This window comes from Bombyx mandarina, chromosome 10, assembly GCF_030267445.1.
Source record: "Bombyx mandarina strain Sakado chromosome 10, ASM3026744v2".
NCBI lineage: Eukaryota > Metazoa > Arthropoda > Insecta > Lepidoptera > Bombycidae > Bombyx > Bombyx mandarina.
The window spans coordinates 14,374,465-14,387,098 of NC_143217.1; the positions used below are offsets into that span (position 1 = coordinate 14,374,465).

Sequence of the window (12,634 nt, forward strand, 5' to 3'; positions counted from 1 at the left end):
TTATAGAAGTAGTCTTTGACAATATAAACATAATAATGTTCAACTTATAATTTCAATTAATTATAGTCGAATTTCGACTACTGCGGGACCACTAGTAAATATAATTGTCAATACTGATCGGTAAAATGGCGTAATTTCAAAATGTTCTGCCTCTAATGCGGAAAAGAGATAGCGCTCTACAGAGCCGAAGCGACGCGATTTTGTCTTCTGAAGCGCACGAGTCACGACGCTCCGATCGCAAGCTGTTACTAAATCGTTGAAGACGTCAAAAATGGTGCAATAAACTTTTATCTGTAAACGTTATCAACGAACGTGTAAATTTAACATTATTTATTCTACGTACAAAACAATACGTGCGAAATCTGAGTCAGTTACACGGAATTACCGAAAAGACACAGCCAGCGAATGTTCACGATTTTCAGTAAATTTTATTCACGATATATTTTTCCGCAGTACACAAGGCCGAAGTTCAGTTAATTAATTACGAGAAATTGTTAAATTAACATTAAACAGAGAAAAACAAGTCCATTAAATAATCCAGTTTAATGTTTCAACAATTTTTTTTACATCACATGAGTGGGACACATTTTTATACCACTTTCAGTAGTAATTAGTCGTCGTACATAGTAATTAATAATATTAGTCGTCGTGGCATGAAGGATAAGACGTCCGGTGCATTTGTATGTAGCGATGCACCGGTGTTCGAATCCCGCAGGCGGGTACCAAATTTTCTAATGAAATACGTACTTAACAAATGTTCACGATTGACTTCCACGGTGAAGGAATAACATCGTGTAATAAAATTCAAACCCGCAAAATTATTTTGCATGATTACTGGTGGTAGGACGTCGTGCGAGTCCGCACGGGTAGGTACCACCACCCTGCCTATTTCTACCGTGAAGCAGTAATGCGTTTCGGTTTGAAGGATGGGGCAGCCGTTGCGTACTGAAACCTTAGAACTCATGTCTCAAGGGCGTTTAAGTTGTGAATGTCTATGGGCTCTAATAACCACTTAAAAACGGGTGAGTCGTGAGCTCTTCCACCAATATAAGCTATAGAAAAAAAATGTTTTTACTACATTATGTGTCTTTAAATTTACTGGTGATAAGGCATCTTGGGAGCCAGCACCATCTATTTCTGGCGCGCAGCTGTCTTGCGTTCCAGTTTGGAGCATGGGACAGCTATTAAAACAGTTGAGACTTCGGCCTCAAGGTGGGTAGCAGTGTCCACAATGTTACTTCATTGGGATCCAGTAACCAAAAAAGCAGGTAAGTCACAAGCCCTTACACCACAGTTGGCAGTAAAAAAAAACGTTTAAAATTATAAAAAATTACGGATAAATGGAATAGGCTTTGACAAGACGAAGATAAAAATGACCATGCGCGAATGACCTTGCACGGTTATTAGCGAATTCATTGTGTTCTCGATTTTTAGATTTATCTTAATCAATGCTCTACATTTTCTTCCGTTTTCACCAGCATTAGACATAATTAACACAATTTTTACGGATTAATATCGAGTTTTTTATTCTAACTTTATTATTGGACCAATATTCAAATGTCCTTGAATAGAATTTTGGTCATCCGTGACCACAAAAAGTATAAAGTATTGGAAACGTTGGAAATAATGTAACGACAATCATGACTACGAGACTAAACCGTAAAAGTAATTTTAATCAGTAGTTACCTACTGCTCATGTTTTGTATTATTTATTGTAGTATTTTTTTACTAAAAGTGATGTGTGGTATCGTGAATCGTGGCACACCGGATAGGAAGGAAGTTCCATATTACAAAAATATTAATTTTAAATTCTACTTATAAAGAAAATAATTTTTCGGGTATACATTTTTTATTATGATTTTTTTATTGTTAAAAATAATCGCAAGAGTCAACCACTCCGCAGTGCAATGGAGCAGCCTCGTCCTGGGGGAACCGCCTGCATGATCACGGTATCCCTCTACGCCAGGTAAGTAAGATTTAGCAAAATAAATACGAGAACGTCTAAATTCTGTGTAACATCTCGTCACCGCGATTCAGGAATTGTTGAATTTACGTGCGGCGACATCTGTTGATAACAAACTAAATAGAAAAAATCTTACGTTACGGACGTTTTTTCCCGGTTAGGGTACCCCTCTGCATCGTCCCATAAGGAACTTCGTTCCAAAAAGAAACAGCTCTCAGTGGCGCGAATCGTGTCAAATGTGTTTTTTTTCCGACCTATTTGCTGTTAGCCTAAGGGGCTATTAAAGGTACGCGCTGACGGGTAGATGAGCTCACGGGCCCAACCTTAGAGAATTTGCTAACACTAGCCCTAGCAAGAGCGGTGCTTCGCTAAATCTACCACTGGATCGGAATCGCGACCCACTGATAAGACTCGGCGCGAAACGCAGTGGGTGGCAAACATAATGAATTAAAGGCAAGTACATAGTACCTACCACGTGAGCGAATTTCGCGCGTTCCCTTCGGTTATGCAAAGTTGACATTCTGTAACCAGCTTCTCGACTGCCTTTAATGAAAACCGGTTTCGTACCATTAATGCATTTCGTTTTCGTACTGGTTATTGCGTGTTCGATTTAATAATTGCATTTAAAAAAAAAATCTACCAAATACGTACGATGGGTTCCGTAACTGGAATGTAGCTTCAGAATTAAAACCAAAATCAAATTATTTGACTGATTGTTATCAAATGTTATTTTAAGTTCGATAATTATAATATTCTTCAGAATGTTTGGTGTTTTTTCTCATTAACTGAACAGAATTAAAGAACTATTTGAAAAGTATACATAATATATTATGTCACAATCAACACATGATTGCTGTCAGCCAATACGAGATATGGGACGCAAGCGCCGTCTGTCGGCGCTCGATGGGTCAACTATTCACCGGCCGAGCGGAGCACACGACCAGCACTTATCGTGCGGCAGTCGGCTGGAGCGGTCGAATTTGAACCATCACGTGTGCCTGTATATGTACCTACCTAAATATTGTAGTCTTGTGGATTCATAAAAGCTTCTAATATAACCGAGAAAAGTACTACTATGTTTCGTTTCTCCAACATCACCCAACGACGCCCACTGTTTGAAGAATAAGTATCATGTACCCACCTGTGCCGACGTTATATACTTATTAGTACAATTGTAAATATATTCTCACGATCTACCCAACGATACTCTAAACGCTTCATTACTAAATCCTAAACTTAAGCATTTGTGTAAACGTTTCTTGTCACTCATTAAAATATTTCGCATACCTGTGACTTCTATGTGCTTAATGCGAGTATTTTAACATACTCGATAGCGTACAAGTTAATTTAAATTTGTATGTAGTTGCAACAGCGCCCCTAGCGGCAAACGTTCCAACTCCATACTAATTCGAGTTAACTTTTACGCTATCGAGAACGTTATAAAACTGGCACTAAGTACACTGGTCCGTAGATACCCAAATTACTATAAGCATGTCCGACCTCACAGTATCCAACGTATCATTAAATTACTGTATTGTAGCTTGCAGACGTCAGCGGTATTAAATCTGCTTTTTTCCTCGCAGAATCTAAGTGCTAGAAGATAATGCTAAATTAATGAGTTATAAGCGTATACTTAAACGCGCAAGAAATCCCGTGGTTGTTAATATTCGCTTGTTTTTCACTATTTACTGGTGGTAGGACCTCTTGAGAGTCCGCACGGGTAGGTACCACCACCCTGCCTATTTCTGCCGTGAAGCAGTATTGCGTTTCGGTTTGAAGGGTGGGGCAGCCGTTGTAACTATACTTGAGACCTTAGAACTTATATCTCAAAGTTGGTGGCGCATTTACATTGTAGATGTCTATGGACTCTAGTAACCATTTAACACCGGGCGGGCTGTGAGATCGTCCACAAATGTAAGGAATAAAAAAAAATTAAAAAAAAATACCCAAAAAATAGAACAAAAGTCTTCCAAAGAACCTTTTTAAAAATGCATTAAGTTTAAGTTATCGGTTCCGTGTTGTCTTTGTGTGTGGCTGTATACTTAGTCAAGGCGCGATATTTTCGCACGACTATGAATTCCTATGGCATATCAGCGAACCTGAAGCAATTCAATAGGTCGCAATGCACGCAGTGTCATTTACGTCATATGTGTTTATCTGTTTTACTAAGGACTAGCGACCCGCCCTCGCTTCGCTTCGGAAACTGTAATTTATTATTGATTTCTCCACTATTTAATGGATGTTCCTCTTCCTCTTCCTCTTCAATCACTCTATCTACTAAAAAAAACCGCATCAAAATCCGTTGCGTATTTTTAAAGATTTAAGCATACATAGGGATATAGGGACAGAGAAAGCGACTTTGTTTTATACTATGTATTATATGATAAAAAATATACGGGCGAAACTACGCCTTTAAAGATCTTTTGTTTCATGTCCATAACCTTCATTCTTCTTCCTCGAAAACCACTCGCATGTATTTCCCATATTTATTGCGAGATGAAAGCCTGTAGATATCTCGCTCCGTATATGCTTAAGATATTAATTTATGTTCGTGCTAGACCATCACAGACACAAAGAATGTTATGCATAATTTATATCTTTGATGCAAAATCTGCTAGTAGCGTTATCACTTATGTACAATTTATAAAGATAGTGTCATACAATAACAAAACTAGGCGCGTCTTATGGGTTTACTCGTTCTAACTTAACGACCAATAATATAATTAGACACATTGTATTTTTCGGGATTAAGAGTTGCTTGTATCAGTCTCAAATCTATACACAACTAGTAGACTCTTAGAGCCGTTGGTACGTAATATTACGAACCATTTAACGTACTGTTGTTTTTATTTTAACAAATAAACCCGGTGATGCCCGGGACACGTCATTTACCATTACCTTAAAATTATCCTATAAGGTAATCTCTATTAAAAACTATCTTTGTGCGAAATTTCATCTAAATCCGTTGATAAATTATCGGGTGATTGTGTAACAAACAATCAAACATACAAACTTTCCCATTTATAATATTTATATACAGTACAATTAAGACTTCAACGTGTCACATAATCGCTGGAGCAGACTGGTCCTTTACTGAAGACCGTGCACCGTAAAATATAAGTTGGGGCGCCCCCGGCTAGTTGGTGCGAAGAGTGACCAGCCCGAAATGAATGAGGAGAGTCAAAGACCGGACCCAGTGATATAAATCGGTAGAGGTCCGTATCCAGCGGTGGATGACTATGGGCTGATGATTAATGGCTCTGGGTGGATGACAACATTCACGGTGTGAAGTCTCTGTTAAGGATTACATCAAATGGACTCTTCAATAGTTTTAAGACATTCCAGTAATAAAACTCCATTCCGAAAGGTACTTACTTGCGCGCTTTGTATTTTACTTTAAATAGTATTTTCATCTATGGCGACTCTAATTGTTAATAATCAAATTCGATTTTATAAATAGTATTTTAGTAATAATCATCTATGACTTTACTGATACGTTTTCCTTGTCGATAATTAATTTTATCAATTTAAAACGCCGTATTCCCACAATAATATAGATAACCGAAGCGAATTAATTCAATGGTAAGTGTTGAAGAACTTAGCGACAAAAGACTAACTTTATAACGAGACGATGAGACATTCTCAGTGTAATCCATCAATTACTTAACTAATTGATCATTGTTATGATTAAAAATGATATTATTTAAACTACTTTCGTGCTACCATTCATAGTGGCAATGCTACATCAGCTACTCAACAGCTCGACTAAAATAAATACAAGAAGCCCGAAGGAACAAACTAAAATGTCACAAATAAAAAATTAATAACTAAAATTACTATTATACTACTAGAATCACGACCGCGCTTCGACACGCAAGATGGAAGATTTAATTACTTCAAACCATCAAAAAAAAAAAAAGTGCTAAATCATTTTATTCAAACAATTATATGTAAACAAAGCCAACTAAATTAAATTTATTCTTTATTTCGTTTCGAATCCATGCAATCTTTAAAGTACAATCTAACTACATAGTGAATTGAGAATTTAGAAAGATATTTTTTTTTTATCGAAAGAAAAATGGAATGAAAGAAAATATCGTAACGTGAATACAAAATAAATAACTTACGTCCGATTAATTAAAATCCACAATGAAACAACTTTTTTTTAACACGAAACACATGTAACCAACATAATACGACTAAATTATTATGTGAATAATGCTCAATTACTGAACAGACACGTTTTCACCAAAATATTTTTCGCGCGCTCAACGTATGAGTTCGGATAGCGTGCGCCCACAGCAATCGCGTTCCACAGACTAAGCTGACTAAACATGGCGAGAGATAACATAAAATTTTTTGCAAGTAGCGAATATTGCAGATTTAAAATAATCTACACAGTTTTTTTTTACCGTTATATACGATTTTACAAACAAAGAAGATCTTATATATATAGCAATTTAATTATTTGTTCTTTGACAGTGAAACATTTCGTTTTGAACAAAATTAGCTTCAACTACGCGGGTTAAAACTGAATTGAAGAAAATTTGAAGTCGTCATGGCCTAAAAGACGTCCGGTGCATTCGTGTTGAGCGATGTACCGGTGTTCGAATCTCAGGCGGGTATGTACCATTTTTTCTAATGAAATACGTACTCGGCAAAAGTTCACGATTGACTTCCACGGTGAAGGAATAACATCGTGTAGTAAAAATCAAACCTGCAAAATTATAATTTTCGTAATTACTGGTGGTAGGACCTCTTGTGAGTCCGCACGGGTAGGTACCACCACCCTGCCTATTTCTGCCATGAAGCAGCTATGCGTTTTGATTTGAAGAGTGGGGCAGCGGTTGTAACTATACTTGAGACCTTAGAACTTATATCTGAAGGTGGGTGGCGCATTTACGCTGTAGATGTCTATGGGCTTCAGTAACCACTTAACACCAGGGGGGTTAAGAATTAAAAAAAATTGCAACTGTTTATTTTGCTGGCGTTATGTTAAAAAAGATAAAGCTACAGTTTATACGGACTTTTTACTAACCCATGCATCAGCCCGCTGAGTTTCTCGCCGGATCTTCTCAGCGGGTCGCGATTGCGATGCGGTAGTAGATTCATCCGCGATCAGCTGCTCTTGAGTTGTCTTTCATTAAGGTTTGGTAAAGCAAGATTTTGTTGCGCTAAGGTTTAAATCCGCCCGAGTTACGTTTGTGACAGGTGCGAGGTGAATTTAAGTTAACCGTCAACTATCACGCCAAGATCTTGGATCTCGTTAACTTCTGACAGTGCTATGCCATCAAGCTTATATTCCGTAGCAAGTTGCTTTCTTTTTCTAGTGAATTTAGTGTGAAAGCATTGACTTGCGTTGAGTGTCATACTGTTACAGCGACACCATTGTAGGATCGCATCTAGGTCACTTTGCAATTGGCGAGAGTCGACAACAGAAACTATGGTTTTGTATATCTTGAGGTCATCGGCAAATAGTGACACCTTACAGTGACTTACTTTATCGACTATGTCGTTAATAAAGATTACTAGACGATTATTTTTTTTTTGATAACGCCATCTTGTTGTCTTTAAAGCGGTTAGTTGCCCTCAATTAAGAAAATTAATATTATTATTCGCCAATAGATGTCGGGAAGAGTTAACTATTGAAAACACGAATAAAACAACATTTTCTGAAAATAAATCGTACCTGAATCGATTTATCGCCCCCGAAATCCCCTGTATACTAAATTTTATGAAAATCGTTGGAGCCGTTTCCGAGATTCAGATTATATAATTATATTTTAACTAGCGGACCCGGCGAACTTTGTTCCGGCACACGGTTTGTTTCAAACACATCAAGAAGTCAACTTCAAAATTCTACTATAATTAACACAATTAACCATAGAATATATTACGTTTAGCTGTCAGTTGCGTTTTGTTATAGTTACCACGTTTTATGTCAAGTCCCACGGGAATGTGATAAAAAGTATCCTATGTCCTTCTCCTGGTTCTAAGCTACCTCCTCACCAATTTTCAGCCAAATCAGTTCAGTCGTTCTTGAGTTATAAATAGTGTAACTAACACGACTTTCTTTTATATATATAGATATTCAAGAATTACTCGTTTAAAGGTATAAGATGAAAACAAGGGGTCCCAAATGCGATCTCTGAGGCACACCGGTATTTGCAAAATAAGTTTTGGAGTTAAATCCATTTACAGACACCGACTGAGGTCTCCGTTGCTTGCAAGTAAGACTCGAACCATTTCAAAAGTGGGCCATCCACACCGAATCCATATAATTTCCTCAAAAGAATCGAATGATTAACTCGATCAAAAGCACTGCTAAAGTCGGTGTAGATGGCGTCAACCTGCCTGCCTGTGTCAACTTCATTATGTACATTGGAAATTGGAAATGTAAGTGACCAAGTTAGTGACTATTGAGCGACCACGTCTGAAACCGTGCTGTAAATTGTTTTATAACTGACTTGTTGTTACTTGATACTATTTTTTTTTTTATTGCCCTTGTAGGCAGACGAGCATACGGCCCACCTGATGGTGAGTGGTTACCGTCGCCCATGGACTTCAGCAATGCCAGGGGCAGAGCCAAGCCGCTGCCTACCGACATTATATTGACATTTCTTCTTTTCTTTTCGATATGACATGACATTTATTAGACATGCATATTAATATTTCAACAATGATTACTGTATTACTTGTTAAATTTGAATTTCAAAGTATGTTTTCATTAGGTATTCTTTTCTTTTTTTATTATTGTATTCCATCTTCGTGCCGATAAATTGCCAATGCTATGTACGCCATTATTGTCACATGCATCAGGCCATAAATTAAATTATTTAAGTATTTTCAATGTTAAATGTTTGTGACGTAACAGTACTTTTTTAAAATCTATATATATAAAAATGAATTGCTGTTCGTTAGTCTTGCTAAAACTCGTGAACGGCTGGACTGATTTGCCTAATTTTGGTCTTGAATTATTTGTGGAAGTCCAGAGAAGGTTTAAAAGATAGATAAATATGAAAAGCTCGGAATTAAATAAAAATAAACAATTTTGTTTGTCCTTTGATGTGTCCCCCGTCGGACGGATTCCTTTTGTTTGTTTTAAGTTTATTTTATACAAAAGCTTAGGTATTTTATTTATCGATTGAGGCACTACGAAGTCTGCCGGGTCAGCTAGTAAATAAATAAATATTATAAATACGAAATCAACTATAAAACGAAATGAAATATGTATATCAACATACGTAACAACATTTTCATGCTCCGACCACAGAAGCGGTTTTGATGAAGAAGAAGAAGAGTTTGAACCCTGGGAAAGACCCCTAGGCTACCTTTATTCTCACAATTAGGCACAGGTCTTCAAAGTCCACCCGACCGAAGAGTCGCTTTTCCCTCGAAACCTCTATAAACGAGAATGAAATTGTGCTCCCTTGAACTCTGGCTTATCCAGGTTTGACTGTGTTTTCATTAGTGTTGTATTAGCAAGCCGCAATTTATTCTAGTTTTCAGAGTCAGATATCCCTATACGTAATCCACTTTTATGGGGTCTGGTAATCAGAGCACCAGATGGACTGTGAACGCCACCCAGAGCAATACACTGCTGCTTTATTGACCTTGTAAGTCAAAGTAGAAAACGAGATATCGTCTTCTCGCATTAAAACTGTATAATCTCAAAACCTACAAATTTTACAGGAGAGTGGTTTTAAAGGCTTAACCTGTGATATTTTTAATATTAATCATCTTTGCAACATTATTTTTTTATTTTTTACCAGTTGCATTATTTGTCTATTAAAGTAAGATTAAATATATTATGTATTAATTTTGTTAATAGTAGTTAAACTTAAACTACACTAAAAAATAACTATAACTAAACTATGGTCTTTTGGCAGTTTATGTGAAAAATATTAACCTGCATATTAACTCGATTTCGAATATTTTTGGAAATTGTACACTTATAATGCGAGAAGACGATATTTTGTTTATTAACACCCAGTGGAAATGATTAGTCAATATTTTCGCAAGAATCCGCGACATTTACATTTCCGCGTTATTGAATTACAGGCTAACTTTGCTATTACTTCATCGTCATCATCATCAGCATATAGGAGTCCACTGATGAACATAGGCCTCACCAATTATTTAACAGACTACTAATAATAGCGAAAAAAGATGCTATGATAAGATATTCGTGGATGCAATTCTTCGCGTGCGGGCCCTCTCGGACGAGGCTGTCTCACGGGGTGGGGTGGCGCTGGCGGTGTCTCTTGACATCGCCAACGCATTTAACACCCTGCCCTGGTCTGTGATAGGGGGGGCACTGGAGAGGCATGGGGTGCCCCTCTACCTCCGCCGGCTGGTTGGCTCCTATTTGGAGGCCAGGTCGGTCGAATGTACCGGGTACGGTGGGACCCTTCACCGTTTTCCGGTCGTGCGTGGTGTTCCGCAGGGGTCGGTTCTCGGACCCCTCTTGTGGAGCATCGGGTACGCCTGGGTGCTGAGGGGTGCCCTCCTCCCGGGTCTCCGCGTTATTTGTTACGCGGACGACACGTTGGTCGTGACCCGGGGGGATGATTATAGAGAGTCTGCCCGTCTCGCCACAGCGGGAGTGGCCCTCGTCGTCGGGAGGATCAAGAGACTGGGCCTCGACGTGGCGCTCAGTAAATCCGAGGCCTTGTGGTTTCACGGGCCGCGGAGAGTGCCACCTGTCGACGCCCACATCGTGGTTGGGGGCGTCCGGATAGGGTTCGGGGTGCAGTTAAGGTACCTCGGCCTCGTGTTGGACGGCCGGTGGACTTTTCGTGCTCACTTTGCGGAGCTGGTCCCTCGATTAATGAGGACAGCCGGTTCTTTGAACCGACTGCTCCCGAATATCGGGGGGCCGGATCAGGTTGTACGCCGCCTCTACGCTGGGGTGGTGCGATCGATGGCCCTGTACAGTGCGCCTGTATGGGCTGAGCCGCGCAATCGGGCTACTATGGCTCGGTTCCTGCGCCGGCCGCAGCGCACCGTTGCTATCAGGGTCATCCGTGGATATCGCACCGTCTCATGCGAGGCGGCGTGTGTGTTGGCGGGGACGCCGCCATGGGAGCTGGAGGCGGAGTCGCTCGCTGCCGACTATCGGTGGCGCAGTGAGCTTCGTGCTCTGGGCGTGGCGCGTCCCTCCAAAAGTGAGCTGCGGGCGCGGAAGGCCCATTCTCGGCGGTCTGTGCTCGAATCGTGGTCGAGGCGGTTGGCCAACCCCACGTGGGGTCTACGGACCGTCGAGGCGGTTTACCCGGTCTTTTATGACTGGGTGAATCGTGGCCGAGGACGCCTCACCTTCCGTCTGGTGCAGGTGCTGACTGGGCACGGATGCTTCGGAAAGTGCCTGCACCGGATAGGAGCTGAGCCGACGACGAGGTGCCACCATTGTGGACACGACCTGGACACGGCGGAGCATACGCTCGCTGTCTGCCCCGCTTGGGAGGTGCAGCGCCGTGTCCTTGTCGCAAAGATAGGACCAGACTTGTCGCTGCCTGGCGTCGTGGCGTCGATGCTTGGCGGCGACGAGTCTTGGAAGGCTATGCTCGACTTCTGCGAGTGCACCATCTCGCAGAAGGAGGCGGCGGGGCGAGTGAGGCAAAGCTCTCCTCACTACGCAGAAACCCGCCGCCGCCGAGCAGGGGGTCGGGACCGGGGTCCCGTCCGTAACCCGGCCCCCTAAGAGCTTCGGGCTCCACCCGCTTTGTGCGGGGAGGAGCTTAGGCGTGGGGCAGCGTGGTAGGTCGCGTTCCCCCGACCGCTCCGGGGGAAGGTGTAGCGCGGCGCTATCAATCGGGCTCTTGGCCCGTCGACCGAGGGAACCGGCGGTCATGTTGCTGGCGGCCGCCGGTCCGGCGTCTGGGGGACGGCGGGATGGATGTAATGTGCTCTGCGTAAACCCTGTCCCACCGTCTCAATAACTCCGACTGGGTTCCCACCCGGTCCGGGGTAGGGCGCCGGCTGTGAGCGGCAGGAGTTTTTAGTGAGGTTCGACTCCCACATACCCCACCTGCCGTGCGGGTGGGGATCCGGCGATTTTCTCCTGTGGAAAAAAAAAAAAAAAAAAAAATGATAAAATATTCAATTACGAAGATAAATATACAATATTAGTGGAAAATTTTGCTAGGCCCGTGTAATTTTTAAGTTCTAAGGTCTCAGTTTAGTTACAATGGCTGCCCACCCTTCAAACCGAAACAAATTACAGCTTCACGGCAGAAATAGGCAAGGTGGTGGTGGTGGTACCTACGCGTGCGGACTCAAAAGGTCCTGCCACCAGTAAATCTTATTTATTGCCTTTGTAGGAAGACGAGCATACGGCCCCCCTAATAGTGAGTGATTACCGTCGCCCATGGACGTCAGCAATGCTAGGAGCATAGCCAAGTCGCTGTCTACAATGTCTTGATGCGTAACGTTTGATTTGTCTTGTCAGTTATCCCCTTCCCTGCCCTGTTCGTTTTGAAAACTGCAAAGAACGAACACCGTTTTCCTATTGTCAAATTTTATGGAAATACAACGGTTAAAATGGAATTGATGCGCAGACATCGAGCTATCGGAGTCGGCCGGTTTTGAAAATTCACAACGCAGCAACGAAAATTATAACTGAAATTTTAATTTTAATATCTCATCTCATTCAGATAATCGATATCATTT

At 41.1% G+C, this 12,634-nt stretch overlaps 3 protein-coding genes across 5 annotated transcripts in view; 2 read left to right on the top strand and 1 right to left on the bottom strand.

Annotated features, from left to right (window-relative positions):
• Positions 1-6,291, bottom strand: part of LOC114248933 (uncharacterized) — a 34,315-nt gene extending 28,024 nt beyond the window's left edge. For all 3 annotated transcript variants that reach the window (XM_089730680.1, XM_089730681.1, XM_028182370.2), the window contains exon 1: positions 6,091-6,291. The gene's annotated coding sequence lies outside the window, so the exon portion shown is untranslated. The remainder of the gene's footprint in view (positions 1-6,090) is intronic.
• Positions 1-12,634, top strand: part of mmd (disintegrin and metalloproteinase domain-containing protein mind-meld) — a 937,314-nt gene that overhangs the window by 630,483 nt on the left and 294,197 nt on the right. The window lies entirely within an intron of this gene.
• Positions 1-12,634, top strand: part of sni (SDR family oxidoreductase sniffer) — a 241,398-nt gene that overhangs the window by 2,732 nt on the left and 226,032 nt on the right. The gene's annotated exons all lie outside the window — the stretch shown is intronic.